This window comes from Chiloscyllium plagiosum, chromosome 16, assembly GCF_004010195.1.
Source record: "Chiloscyllium plagiosum isolate BGI_BamShark_2017 chromosome 16, ASM401019v2, whole genome shotgun sequence".
Classification (NCBI taxonomy): Eukaryota; Metazoa; Chordata; class Chondrichthyes; order Orectolobiformes; family Hemiscylliidae; genus Chiloscyllium; species Chiloscyllium plagiosum.
In genome coordinates, this window is record NC_057725.1 from 48623758 (window position 1) to 48639313 (window position 15556).

Sequence of the window (15556 nt, forward strand, 5' to 3'; positions counted from 1 at the left end):
GGAATTTGATCTCCACCAGCTCAGTAGCAGACTGTTCTCTGCAGTCGAAACACACTGAATAAAATCCAGTTTATCTTTCCTTCAGCAGTTGCTGTAAGATGTGACTTTCAATTCATAAAGCAGACACCTTTTATAAATGAGCCAGCCACATGATGTCTCGTGTAAACCAGTGAAAATATCTGGATAAAAACAACTGAAAAGCAATGTTCTGACCAGCGTAACAATGGTAAAGGTAATCTCAGTAACCTGTGAATGGGAACCACTGAATTGCCTCTAAGTTTTCATCTGCACATTACCTATTCTTTCCTGACTGTTTGTGTGTGTGTGTATATAAAAATAAAAAAGGGCAGTGGATAAAGGCCAGTTTTAATCTGGAGTGTTATAAAACTATTTACTTGTAGATGCAGTCTTGACATAGATAATTGACATAGTACTTGACATGAATAATTATTATTGTTAAAAACAGAAACATGGTCCATACTGTTATTAAACTGGGACTGGAAATCAGGTGAATTAGAGATTTTTGTGGCCTTATTTTAAAATCTTTAACTTTTGTGATGACACCAGGTAGAGCAGGGTGTAATTTCCAGATTGCCAGCCCAATGAGTCATGACACTAGCTTTACTTCTCCCTGACATCTGACTGACAATGATATTGGGTAGCAATTGAGTGTTACTGGAATACTGATAAAATATTACTTCATTAAAATTAAAAAATAATAACTACTGATCCCAGTAATTTTTTTTTTTATGTGGTGCTCAAGGAAAGCTGTAGCTATAGAACAAACTGCTTGATAAATGTGTGTATACACAAATAAATAAATATTGCGTTAAAGGTCTAGGAACAACTTTGGAAAAGTGGTTTGTAGTCTCCATCATGCACTTGAATACGGAACTCATAATGACGTTCATACATTGTGGTCATTATGGGGATAGTTGGGGTATCAGGGTTTTCAGGAGAGAGTGCAGAACTATACTGCACTGACTTTATAAAATAAATTCTGAGCAGATTCTGCACTGGCTACAGCTGTAATTGAGCCAAGCCCAAGGAAGGATCTTCACCTATGCTGATCTCTATCCATTTGCAATGGCTACAATTGGTCTCAATGTTAAAGAAAAAAGACTTGAATATGATTTCCATTCTGATTTTGATCCAATGACTCCTGATGATGTACTCATGGGCATCAGGTGAGAGCAGGATTGAGTTTGGCTATGATTTCTTTTGTTGATTGGTGGGCTAACAATTACTGTAGAAATCCACACAAGATTGGACAATTGGCGAGGTTGCATTGATGGATACACATTCCAAGCATTTTGCTGAGAAGTCATACTTGCTAGTTGATTAAATTGTTACCAAATGTAGTTGAAAGTTTTATATTCGTTATGCAACAGTATATGCATAATGCATAAAGTATTCGTAGAGTGTGGAAAAGTCTGTTGGATGCAGCATGTGCTCATTATCTCAAATGTACCATTCATACAAAAAATGCAAAGAAAAAGCATTACCTGTTTCGTGAACTATGATGTACTGATACACGGTGGTACAGTGGCACAGTGGTTAGCACTGCTGCCTCACAGCGCCAGAGACCCGGGTTCAATTCCCAACTCAAGCAACTGACTGTGTGGAGTTTGCACATTCTCCCCATATCTACTTGGGTTTCCTCCGGGTGCTCCGGTTTCCTCCCACAGTCCAAAAATGTGCAGGTTAGGTGAATTGGCCATGCTAAATTTCCCATACTGTTAGATGTAGTGGTAAATGTAGGGGAATGCGTCTGGGTGGGTTGCGCTTCGGCAGATCGGTGTGGACTTGTTGGGTAGAAGGGCCTGTTTCCACACTGTAAGTAATCTAAAATGTCCACTTAGCATCACAGATGAATTCTTAGAGAACGGATGGAGACTATTCAGCTCATTGTGTTTGTGTTGGCCATCTCAGCAATAATTCAGACTGCCTCTTGCCTTTTTGTCATAATCCTGCCATGTTCTTTTCTTTTCAAATAATGATCCAATTCCCTTTTGAGAGCCTCAATTAACCTTGTCTCCACCACAGTCTCTGCCAATGTGCCACTTCCTAAACCATTTAATGTATGAAAAGGTTTTCCCTTATGTCCCTGTTGCTTCTTTTGCCAGTTCTTAAACTGGTGTCCCTTGGTTCTCAATCTTTCCATCAATTAGAACAATTAGTCCCTTTATACAACATCCGGTCCCCTTTTGGACTTGAATATCTCTATTTAGATTAGATTCCCTACAGTCTGGAAACAGGCCCATCGGCCCAACAAGTTCACACCAATCCTCCGAAGAGTAACCCACCCTCTGACTAATGCACATAGCACTATGGGCAATTTAGCATGGCCAATTCACCTAACCTGCACATCTTTGGACTGTGGGAGGAAATTGGAGCAGTCAAAGGAAACCCACGCAGACACGGGGAGAATGTGCAAACTCCACACAGACAGTCACCCAAGGTTGGAATTGAACCTGGGTCCCTGGTGGTGTGAGGCAGCAGTGCTAACCACTGAGCTACTGTACCGCCCATTTCCTTTCAAACCTCTCTAACCTTTCTAAGTAAAAGAATTTCCTCATCCCTGGAACCATTCTCATGAATATTTTGTGCAATATCATCCTAATGTAGTGTCCTGAACAAAATGCAATACCACCAGTTGAAACTGAACTAATGTTTTTTACAGGTTTAACACGGCTAATGTGATTTTGTAATCTATATCCAATAGTAATAAAGGCCAGGATGTTATGTGCTTTTTAAGCACATTCTCAATCTATCCTGCCACTTGCAACAATTTATTCATATATCTACCCAGGTATCTCTTACTCTGCACACCACTTACGATTGGATCCTAACACAAATCCATGGAGAGTTCCATTATAAACTTTCCTCCAATTCAAAGAGAAATCATTCACTCTTAGTCTTTGGTCCCTGTCACTCAGCCAATTCCATATTGTTAATGTTCCATTTATTCCCTGAGCTTTAATTTTGCTCACAATTCTGTTCTATGGCATTTTATCAAATGCCTTTTGGAATTCAATGTACATCATATCAACAGCATTACCTTCATTAACTCTCCTTAATATCCAAAATCTCTAATTGCAGTTAATTCTGAGCAAGTTGACATGTCTATAAAAGCAATCAGTGAACAATCAAAAACAGGACAGAAGCAATCTCTTTGACTGGCATATTTATGAACTGCTGTGTTATTTTCTCCATAGCCTTATCAATATTTCTAGTGCTTAATGGATACGCCTTGAGTCTCATACACTTAAATCATTCTATGAATATGCAGATTTCAATTCCATGATTTTACAAGACTTATCTTGAATCTGCTGCTGCTTTCCTGTCAGGCTAATGTTACTTGGAAGAGAATCAAATGATGAAGAATGATTTTTTTTTGCATACCTTTGTGAGCATGCATGAACAGAAGTGCTTCTCTGGTTCTATAAAGAGATTGAGGCTTCTGGTTACCTCCTTTAATTGTACAGGACAATCCTAGAACCTTCAAACTCCACATATCTGCCTGCTGTATAATTTTCAAGATGCCAGAAATAGCTTTTCATCCAGATCTCAATTGTTTCATTGTCCTAAAAACAGAAAGTGCTGGAGAAACTCAGCAGGTCTGACAGCCTCTGAGGAGAGAGAAACAGATTTGATGTTTAGCGTTTGATATGACAGTTCTTCAGAACACCCTCTTCTTCCAGACACGTGGTTGCCTGATAGCATATTAAATGATGCAAAGAGTTGAACTACGTCTACAGTGATTGGATCAGGGTCAGCCTGGTGGATCTCTTAGAATATGAGTTCCCTGATTGGGGCTGTTATCCTGGTCCAATCAGGGAACTCATATCCTATCAGATCCACCTGGCTGACCTCATTCCAAACACTACAGCTGCAGTCTGATTTTTGCAGCAACAGATAGGTTTCCAGCTTATTTCATGACTGACCTGAGCAACATGAAATGTGAGACCACAATGCATCAACTGCAATTACTATCCTGGTATACCTTCTGTGCTGAATGTCAAATACCATTTATAATATTAAACCATAATCACTATGACCAAACTGCTTTGAATTTATCAAATGTAACCACAAAAACACCACTATTCAAATATAATCAGTATGAAGAAACAAGTCTAACCATTTATAAATCAAAATGTTTTTAGCAGTCTGGTTGATTACATTTTTTAGGCAAGTGATTTTTAAAAACCTCTCAGCATTTCACTACAACTGCTGAAGGCCGTAAAGCTTCACAGTTAAAGTGAATGCTCTTAATTTTCCCACCTAATTATTTTTGCATAATGAACTAATTACAACACTCAGCTTAATTAATAGCAATTTTTGAGACGATTTGTAGCTCAGGTTGATGATATGTATGTAAGTTAGCTCACTGAGCTGGAAGGTTTGTTTTCAGATGTTTCATCACCATACTAGGTAACATCATCAGTGAGAGTCTTCGGTGAAGTGCTGATGGTATGTTCCGCCTCTCTATTTATAGGTCTTAGTTTCTTAAGGTGGGTGATGTCATTTCCGTTTTGTTTCAAGGGAAGGTAGATGGGGTCTAAATTGATGTGGTTGTCAATAGAGTTCTGGTTAGAATGCCATGCCTCTAGGAATTCTTGTGCATGTCTTTCTTTCGCTTGTCTTAGGATGTGTGTTGTCGCAGTCAAAGTGGTGTCCTTCTTTGTCTGTATATATGGAAACTAGTGATAGTGGATCGTGTCTTTTGGTGACTAGTTGGTGTTCATGTATCCTGGTGGCAGGTTTCCTGCTAGTTTTTCCAATGTAGTGTTTTTTCACAATTCTTGCATGGCATTTTGTAAATGACGTAAGTTTTCCTAATAATATCTAATGGATCCTTTAGTTTCATTAGTAGCTATTTAAGTGTGTTGGTAGGTTTGTGGGCTACCATGATGCCACGGGCTCTGAGTAGTCTGGAAGTCATTTCTGATATATCTTTGATGTAAGGTAATGTGTCTATAGTTTTGGTTGAGTTATGTCTGATTGTTTGGGTTTGTTTCTGAGGAATCAGTAGATTGGGTACCCGTTTTTCTTGAAAACGTTGTATAGGTATTTTTCTTCTGCTGTTTGTAGTTCTTGGGTGCTGCAGTGTGATGTAGCTCATTGAAATAATGTCTTGATGCAGCTCCATTTGTGGGTGTTGGGTGCTTTTGTTGGGATGAGTGCTTCTCAAGATAAGTATTTGGTCTGTTTGTTGTTTTCCTGTAGATGCTGGTTTGAAGCTCTCCGTTAACTGTACATTCAACTGTCACGTCTAGGAATGGGAGTCTGTTGTTGTTCTCCTCCTCTTTTGTGAATTTTATGCCTGCCAGGATATTGTTGATGGTGTTCTATGTTTTCTCTAATTAATTAATTAATATTTAAAGTTTTTTTCTGAACACAGCAAGAGGAGGAGTCCATTCAACATTTCAAGCCTATTTTGTCATTCTTCTTGATTGTGTCTGGTCTGGACCTCAACTTTTTTTTACATAGAATCAAAGAATCCCTACAGTGTGAAAACATGCTATTTGGTCCATCAATTCCAAACTGACTCTCCGAAGAGCATCCCTCAGAACCATTACACTACCCTATCCGTGTAATTCTGCATTTCCCATGGCTAATTCACCTAATCTGACATAGCTAGACATTATGAGCGATTTAGAATGGCTAATTCACCTAACCTGCACATCTTTAGCCTTCATTTCCCAACATTGGATTTATAGCTGTTGTAATCTTTATAATGAAAAGCAGAATCATAGTCATCCCTACATGGGGGTAGAGCAAGGGACTCTTAATTCCAGGGTCATAAAGAGACCTACCCAAAAAGAGGGCAGCAGCAACACGGCACTTCTCGGTCTGCTGAGGGACACTCCCGAGACTGACAAAATATGGGTACCTAACAAAAAGAGGTAATAGGACTTTATTCTGTTGGTTTGGGGTGGTCCTTGGGGACTCGGAGGTGCAGGAAACTGCCAGAATGTATCTCCAATCCAAAGATCCAATAGGCGAAGGGTAAATTGCAGCTAAAGGAGCCGTGGAAGATTGTTCAAGAAAGCTGTGCAGTGGGGTGAGGGGTGAATAAGGGTAGAACAAAGTAATTGACTGAGTAAAAATTCAACGTGGTGGTACTGAACATTCCACATGGTGTTAGTAAAAATTCCACACAGTGGCAGTGAAAATTCCATGTGGTGGTAGTGAAAATTCCACTTGGTGGTAGTGAAAATTCCACGTGGTGTATGCAAATCCCTATTGGTACCACCTCATGGGTAATGAGGGCCTGAACGGACAGGGCAGAACAAGTAAGGTAGAGATTGTATTACTAATAGCATTAGTGGACCTATTTACAATTGGAAAGCCGGCAGGTTAAAAATAGACAAATAAAATAACAGGGAATGGTAACACTTTCCGAAGTATCATCAGATTTTCAGTTGTGCAAAAATAAGGACTGTCAGACAGTTGAACTGATGAGATTTTAACCATGAATAAAGGGACTGCAGTCAAAATATTGGGCAGCAAGTTCCCAGTAGTGATAAATAATATCGTAAAGATTTCTGAAAAATGGGGAAAAAGAACTGAGATGTTATTGACTAAATGTCCAAAAGACGGTACCTTTGATAGACACATGTGATGAAATGGAAGAGTTAATTGAAAACTACAAACCGAGAGATAAACCTAAGAAGAGGTGCCCAAAGAGGGACCAGGAGATGGAGATACTAAAACTTTTAAGGAGAGAGGGGGAAGAGCTGAGAGAAGCTTATTAGGCAACAATTGTGACGAGGAGGGGTGCCAAAGGACAAACCAAACAGTCACTGCAAACAGAGAGGCAAGTAAAAGAACCCTCCCTATATGAACTAGGTAGACCCCCTCCCTATTCAGATGAAGAGGCTATAAAGCAGTGTCCCGTGATAGAGGGAGTGGTAGACATAGAGGGACAGTTAGAATGGGAGAGAAGTAAAGAAGACAGGAATAAACTGAGGGAAGAGGCAGAAAGAAGAGAAAGGCAGGAAGAAGTAGAAGCTATACAATGTGAACAACAGGAGCTGAGGCATGAGATTGATGTACTGCGTACACTAAGGGAATAAAAAGAATATGAGGATTGTAAGATGAAGGTTGAGCAGGGATGAGGCGGAAGTGATTTAGTGAAGATAGAGGAGAAACAAGTAAAAAGAGGGCCCCAAGTGGGGTTAGTGGGCAGAGGATGGGAGGAATTGGAAATAGAATCAGAATCAAAGTCCGATTGGGAATTATCGAGTGGTGGCCTCAGTAAGGGAATGAGATCCCAACGGGGGAAGATATTACCACTACTTATAAAAGGTGGGAGATAGCCACAATACATTCCTTGGGGAACTCAGGATCTGGAAGGGCTGAAAAATGCACTGCCCAGCTTACATGAGGGAGCAGGAAAGTGGATCAGGGCTTTTGAAGACAAAACCACGGGGCGATTATTGGCTATGGAAGATTTGAAGGCACTGCTGGTGAGGCTGATGGGGCTCCCGAAGTTAAAGGAAATAATGGGCCAAGCCTGTTTGAAAAGTGTGGCAGACAGTCCGATAGTTGATGGGGCCGGGTTTGGTTAAGTGAGACAGAGGGGATGGCAGGCCCTAAGAGACTGTTATCCGCCCAAGAAGGACCCCCAAACTCTGAGAGGGGGTCCACTGGGAGACAATGAAAACCTGGCAGCCTATTTGGAAAGACAGCAAAGAAAGTGGAAGCTGGAAACAGAGCAAGACATAGAGGGCAAACATTGCTGACCACAATGTTTCAAAATACTATTATTGAGGCAACCCTCTCCCAAGTCAGATCAAGACTGGAGAAGGTGGTGGGTCTGACATCATCAAGGAGCCACCAGGAATTCAGAGACCACGCAGCTCATGCAGTCGAAACGTTCTGAAAAGACAAAGGAAAACTGTCTGAACAGCAGGAAGAGGTGCAAAGGAAACTGGCACAGATACAGCTTGAAGAGCTTAAAAAGAAAGAGAAAGAGAAGGGCAAAAAGGTGTTGCCAGTAGGAACCAACTCAGTTGTCAACATTGGCATGAACCAATTGCCAGCTCAAGGGAGGTCCTATCGTGTTGCCGGACAGGGGCCAGAAAGTCCTATGTCAACAATGGAGGTTTTTAGGGAGGCTTTCCTGCAAATACCGCATCCAGGGCAGGGCAAATTAGACAGAACTGGGGTCCCCAAGGGCAGACCGCAGGAGTACGGGATCTTTTACTAAAGCAATGGAAAATCTAAAGAACCGGAGGCAGGAATTAAAGGGCAATGCATGGTTTGGTCATCAGGCTTTTAATTGGTTGAATAATATCTTGGGGGCATGGGGAGCTTGGTTTGTCAAGGTTGGAATTATTGTAGGTGCTGTGTAACTTGTCGTTGCCTTTGTTTTTTGTTGTGCCTTACCCTTTGTTAAGTCTTTTCTAGTTCGCATCACTACACAGCAACTCATGGTTCTTTCAGCGACCCCTGGGCATACTCCCTCTTCTGACAAAGCCTCGCCGCTGTACTAGTACAATCTGGCAATTGCCTCGGTGTGAGGAACATGTCCAAATTAGAACATTGATATTACTTCTGAGGAACGTGCAGGCCTTAGATTCTGAGGGACGTTGGGTCTTTTTTCCTGTTCTGGTAACTAGAGGACGGGCTTTTGGCCCAAGGGACTCCAGGAACAGAGAAGAACCCTTTAAGAATCAGACCTCAAAATTCATTCGGTCTGTGTTGGGATCTACAATGTTTTTAATGGGCACCAAGAAGTCTGGACTTATTGTTTTCTTTCTCTAGGTGAGACCAATAAGTCTCAAAGGGAGGAATATGGAAAATAAAGAGAATAAGGGCAAGTAAGGGGTTAAACTTGAGAACTGGTGAAATGTTACAATGATCTGTGGAATACTACATCAATCGGGTATAGAACAATGGTGGTATAATTATGTAGTATAGGTTGGGTACCAACGGCAGTGTAATCAGGTTAATCAAAGCACATGACATATAAGTAAATGTTAGCATGATGTAACAGGGTCAACTTAGGACTGAAGACCGTTGTGGCAGATATAATAGTAAAAATCTAATCATAATTTGGTAAAGTAAGATTAAGTTTGAAGTAGGAAAATCCATAGTGGCAGAAGTAGAGAGATATCATGAACTAATATCATTGGTTTGTTGCATAACTGCAGAAAGGTAGCCCTGACTAACACAATTGGACATGCTGATAAACTCGAAGAAAGCATGATAATTGAAAGGTCTAAAAAATAACAAATCCCGTGATTCAGGGGCAATCATGAATTCACTTTCTGATTGTCACGGTTTTTTGTTTGCAAATAAAAGATCATCTTCTTGAAGAACTCTCCACGTCTCCTGGTAATTCTCCATGACATAATCTTTATAATGAAAAGCAGAATCATAGTCATCCCTACATGGTGGCTGAAGAATTTAACTTCAATTAACTATATGAATCTAGAATGAAAAGCTAGTGTCAGTAATGGTGACCATGGTTGGGATTTTCCATTTCAAAAAGTGTGGGGGAGGCATCTTTAAGAGTGAGAAATCTCCTCATTTCCCACAGCTAGAAACCCAATTGATCATGAGTTAATCAGGCACTTGTGTACTGTACTGACCAGCTGATTTCTTAACCAATCAGGGCCTATTGCTGAGGCAAGGACAAGAAATGGTTTTCAATGACCACCCTCTGCAGCAACGACCATAAGTACCCCAGTTGTCCTGAAACTGGGGAACACACCAGCACCAACTCCCCAACTCATTTTCCAAATTGCGAATATAGCTGTGTATTCCAACTGGAAGGCAACTACTTTTCTTGTAATCAGGTTGGTGCCACCTTGAAGCCAAACCTCATTCTAATCTGTGCAATTCTTCAAAGGTTCCACACACAGTCAGCATTCAGGAGGTCTGCATACACTGATCAGCATTTGGAGAGTCTACACACTAATTAGCATTCAGATGGTCCACACACTGTCAGCACTCAGGGGTTCTGCACACACTGATCAGCATTCAGAGGGTCCACACACTGATCAGCATTCAGAGGATCTACACACTGATCAGCATTCAGATGGTCCATATACTGATCAGCACTCAGGAGTCCACATACTGGTCAGCACTCAGAGGGTCCACAAACTTATCAGTACTCAGGGATGTGCACACTGGTCAGCACTCAGGGGTCCATACACTGATTGGCACTTGGAGGGTACACACATGTCAACTGGTGTGTGTGTGCGCGTGCCCCTTTTGGGTGCCAATCAGTGTGTGCAGACCCTCCAAGAGTTGATCAAAGTACAACTCAGACCCAGGGACTTCCTTGGAGAGTTGCTAATGCGGGAAAATGTTTAAACTTCCTGGGCTGGTCCTAATAAGTCTTGACTCCCTTGTAGATCAAAAATTTGTTGACCAGCCTTGAATATACTCAATGACTCAGTGCTACAATTTCTGTGAAGAAACTGTAAGCTAAGATGACAAAATTCACAGAATGTCTCTCAAAGAAAACGTTACCAATAAAATTCCAGTTTTTGTAGCTGTTATTTTAACACAAATCAGAGCCCTGCAAATTTTTCATGAAAATTAACAGATAAATGATATTTCAAATGAAAATGTAAATTTCACTTTAAATAGTTGATATAACAAAGGTATATAATACACACCCACAGTCAACCACTTTCAAAATTTTGCATTATGCAGCTACACAATTTCACAACAAGATATTCTATAAACCCTCTTCCTCCTTAGGTCACAACAGTCCTGATGGTATAGCTTTCTAGATTTCCCTTTGAACAAATTAACAGCAGGAGAAAGTGAGGACTGCAGATGCTGGAAATCAGAGTTGAGAGTGTGGTGCTGGAAAAGCACAGCAGGTTAGGCAGCATTCAAGGAACAGGAGAATCGACGTCTTGTGCATAAGAAATCCTGATGAAGGACTTATGTCCGAAACATTGATTCTCCTGCTCCTCGAATGCTGCCTGACCTGCTGTGCTTTTCCAGCACCACACTCTCGACAACAAACGAACAGCATCCTGGTTTACAGTTTTGCCAGTTCTGCTCCTTAGCGACTGTTCATACAACTTTCCAGTTTAGACCTTTTTTAGCTGGCTTACATATTTCTTCAAAATAATCCTTTTTTTTTGTTGAATGGAAAACCGTACCTCGTTCAGAGAGCGATTTGCTTTTTCTCGTCAAATGAATTCCGTGTGTTCCTCTTTTTGTCTCCAACTGGTTTCTGTTTGAGTCTGGATCTCGGTGTTGACTGCCTTCACCTTCCAGCTCTCCTGCTGCAACTCTCTTTTGTGTCTCTCATCCACACAGCATCGGTAGCTTAACTTACTTCCTGTTGGTAATGCTTTTCGATCAAAGGAAACATGGATCAATAATTATTATCCAAGAAAATTACAATTGATTCCTTCACAATTGATGTAAACTCTTTAAAATCCTTTTTCAACCATTCTGAAAATCAATTAAAGCTTTCCCTGATGTGAAAAAAATTACAAATTATCTTTACTGTAATGTCTGGAGGCTTCTGGGTAATAAGTCATCACATCAACTTCCAATGGCAAAAAGAACTTTAAAAATTTAATGACTCTCAATGAAGAATTTCATCCCAATCTGTCTTTAAATGGGAAATATCTTGTTTAAAACAATGTCCCTTAATTTTAGATTCTCAAATGTGGGGACATATCTTCTCAACATCTATCCTGTGAAACTCTCCCTATGCTTCAATAAGATTACATCAATAAGATTACCAAACTCCAATTACTACATGCCAAATTTCCTCAACTTTTCCCACAAAATAACCCTTTCATTTGAGGAATTAATCCAATGATCTATGTCGCATGCAAGTATGTACATTTTTAAGTAATTTAATCAAAACTGTATGCAGTACTCCAGGTATAAACTCACCAAAATCCTGTAAAGCTGTCGCGAGATATACTGACTTTTATATTCCAATCCCCTTGCAAAAAAGACTTATACGATAACACAGAAGTATCTGTGGGTGGCATGGTGGCTCAGTGGCTCGCATTGCTGCCTCACAGTGCCAGGGACCCAGTTTCAAATCCAGCCTTGCCTGTCAGTCTGTGTGGAGTTTGCACATTCTGCCTGTGTCTGTGTGGGTTTCCTCTGGGTGCTCTGGTTTCCTCCCACAATATGCTAAATTGCCCATAGTAAATTGCCCATCAGGGCTATGTAGGTTAGGATTAAATATAGAGCAACAGGGTCTAGTGGGTTACTCTTCAGAGGATTGGTGTGGACTTATTGGGCTGAAGGGCATGTTTCCACACTGTAGGGATTTTATCTATATGCTAACATTTTGGGATTCATATCCAAGGGCACCCACATCTCTCTACACTGCAGCAGTCTGCAGGTTCTCGCCACTTAAATGATATTCTGCTCTTCTATTCATCCTAACAAAATAGACAAGTTCCTGTAAGACCTGCATAGATCGTATTTGGATATAAACTGGAAAATGGATGTTTAAACTGCTGTGTTGATAAAAATAAACTAGCTTTATTTTGCAACTCAAAATGAAAGGAAACAGGATGAGCAAACCCACATTTACTTTAAAAAGTTAAAGCAATTTTCATTGGTAGATACTGGCATTAAGAATAAATGCCATATATGAAGCTCTCAAAGAAATCATTCTCTGAGAAGAATTTTAAAACTACCTTTAGTAATTAGAACCCTACAGTGTTGTTACTGAGACATGCAGCATAAATAGTTGAACTGTTCCATAAAATTAAACCTTTATTCCATTTGCCCCAATCAACCAAAATGGTTAATTGGGAGTGTAAATGGAAGGCAAGTAGCCTGAGCAATGAAGATATAGTTGGGAATGCACTAAGATCTACTCCTCAAACCAGAAAGGAAGATGCAGAAGGTGGAAGTGAGGGAATTTGGTCTCAGTGTTTCCATTGTAAAAATGTGGGACACCTTTTTATCAGAATGCTGAAAATTGAATGGGAAGCCCATAGGACTTACTAGGTTCTGCAAAAGTGAGTCCAAGAGAGAAACTCAAAAGGAAAATATAATGGCTCAAATTGTCGCTTTAACTACAACTATGAAACCAAAGGTAGGCACTGCTGTGAGGGCAACAGGGGTGAAAACATAAATGGGAGATATCAAGTTTTTTATTAAAAGGAAAGGTACCTTTTTCTTTCTCAATTCATATAGCTAGACGCATAACCATATTAAGGGATACAGCAGCTGTTCAAATTCTTGTGGCCTGACAATACCATGATTTTCCTCCAGAAAGCTAATTGAAAGTCACATTTTTAATAAACAGCATAATTATAGAATATACTATAATTAACTCCTTTCTCCATGAGAAACTATTTCATACCAGAAATGAAACCAGAAATTATGCAAACTGAAATCAAAAGCTTTCCAAACTTTGGGTTTTTCTCCTAACCAAAGAAATCCCTTATTCTTCTAACTGAAAGCAAGTAATGCTCTTCAATACTTATTTTGTCCACCAGTGAAACTGTCCCAATGCAAACAAAGCTCCCATTACAAATCCAGGATACCGTTTTAAAAACAATTGCCCCACGAATGTGTACATGTTAATCATTAAACTCCCACATGCACATTGACAAAACCTAAATGTCACTACTTCAAAATCCAAACTCCAAAATACATAACATTAAAGTATATATAAATGATACACCTTATATACAGATACGTTTCTAAGAACTTGAACCAGAAGACGTACACTGTGGTGGAAAATGGGATTCTGATATTGTTACTGGCTCTTAAACACTTTAAAGTTTGTCAGTCAGGACCACGGAGAAACAATACAATCTGACTATAATTCCTTTGGTTTTGTGGGGAATTTTAAAATGCGAGATTATTTTGATGAAGTTTGTTATTATAACCTAATAGTATAAGAATTGGTTGTGTTGCTGGAAAGGGTAATGTAATTGCAGACATGTTATCAAGAATGTAATGATGCTGAAATTGGTAGAAAATTTGAGAACAGATGACAAGAAAGTGTATGTGAGAATGAGTGAGTGTGTTTGTTTTGTTGAATATATGCATGTGTACCTGGTAATGAAGTATATTCAGAAATGGTGTTTTATCTCTCCGGGTGTAGAGGCATGTAAGGACTGCATATGTTTTATTGTATTTTATATTGAAACATAAACTGGAAGATAAAGATTTGAGTGACTGTGTTACAGGGTATAAATTAGATTTGTCTTTACTACTCCAAGCAAAAGTAGAATAATGTAACATTCACTCATTAGATATACAAGTGCATGTAACTTTTGGACAAGCTGGATTTGCAACTTTTATCAGACTAGCGGAAACCAGTTGCCTTTAGTTTGAAAAACATTTACCCAGCATTGGCTTTTGGATTAGTTTTAAGGAGCTGTTTATTACAGAACTGAGAGAAGAAAGCAAGTGGCACTCAGACCTCCAAAAGATTGCTAGCTATCCAGATCTCTGTTTCTCTGTGAGTGGAAAAGAAAAGTCGTTGAAAGATTCTTCAAAGAAAAACTTCTAATTCCAGTCAAGACCCAAATACACTAGCCAGCTATTGAATTGAGCAAAATTGTGGTCAACAATAATGTAACATCTTCGCCAAAAATCAAAAGAACTGTGAGAAAGGCATTCTCATTCCATCCTAGTGACTTAGACTCTTGATTGAAGAATTTGTTCCTTTTTGCTTTTATTTTTCCACCCACAATATTCCTCCATAATGGACTTGACTGCCTGTCTTATTTATGAATTAATATGAGCGTGTTTGGATTTTGAGATGGTATTGTTTAAATCCACAAATTAGTAATTAATACTTTATTTTTCCACTTATTAAAAGTTACGATTGTTATAATGAATAAGGTTTTGTTTTCTTGATTATTGATTATCCCAGGCATTGGTTTCTTTTCCATAAGATAGTCAAATCAGACATATTAACTGTTTTTGGATCTAAAGGGTCATTATATTCACATTTTTACAAGTTTTCTGCCCACACACCTCATTATCCCTGTGCAAACTCTTTACGACTTACTTTCCTACATAGTATTGTATCATCAGCAAATTTGACCCACAAGTCATTAATATAGATCATAATTTTTCATGTGGGCATCACTGGATAGACATGCGTTTATTGCTTATCCCCAATGGCCTTAGAGACTCTAATGATGAGTCATCCACTTGAACTGCTGTATCCAAAGTAGGGTAGGTATACCCACAGTGCTGGGCATTACAATCATAGTTGATGTTGTTGTTGGATGAGGCAGATCCAGGAATTAAATCTGGTTTGATAGATTTTTATTTCTAATTTAATATGATAATCTTTCACTGAGATAGAAGCACTCCAGGCTGCAGATTTAGATTTAACAATAAAGAAAAATAAACATAATAAACATAAATCTACAAATAGCACAGATTTTAGAAGTCTGTGGCCGGACAGACTGCAGATGCTGGAAACCAGATTCTGGATCAATGGTGCTGGAAGAGCACAGCAGTTCAGGCAGCATCCGAGGAGCTTCAGCAAAATCGACGTTTCGGGCAAAAGCCCTTCATCAGGAATAAAGGCAGAGAGCCTGAAGCATGGAGAGATAAGCTAGGG

The 15556-nt window shown here is 39.5% G+C and overlaps 1 protein-coding gene across 1 annotated transcript in view; it reads right to left on the bottom strand.

Moving 5' to 3' along the window:
* Nucleotides 1-15556, bottom strand: part of dagla (diacylglycerol lipase, alpha) — a 388180-nt gene that overhangs the window by 354248 nt on the left and 18376 nt on the right. Inside the window, exon 2 of the mRNA XM_043706006.1 lies at nt 11139-11332. The gene's annotated coding sequence lies outside the window, so the exon portion shown is untranslated. The remainder of the gene's footprint in view (nt 1-11138; nt 11333-15556) is intronic.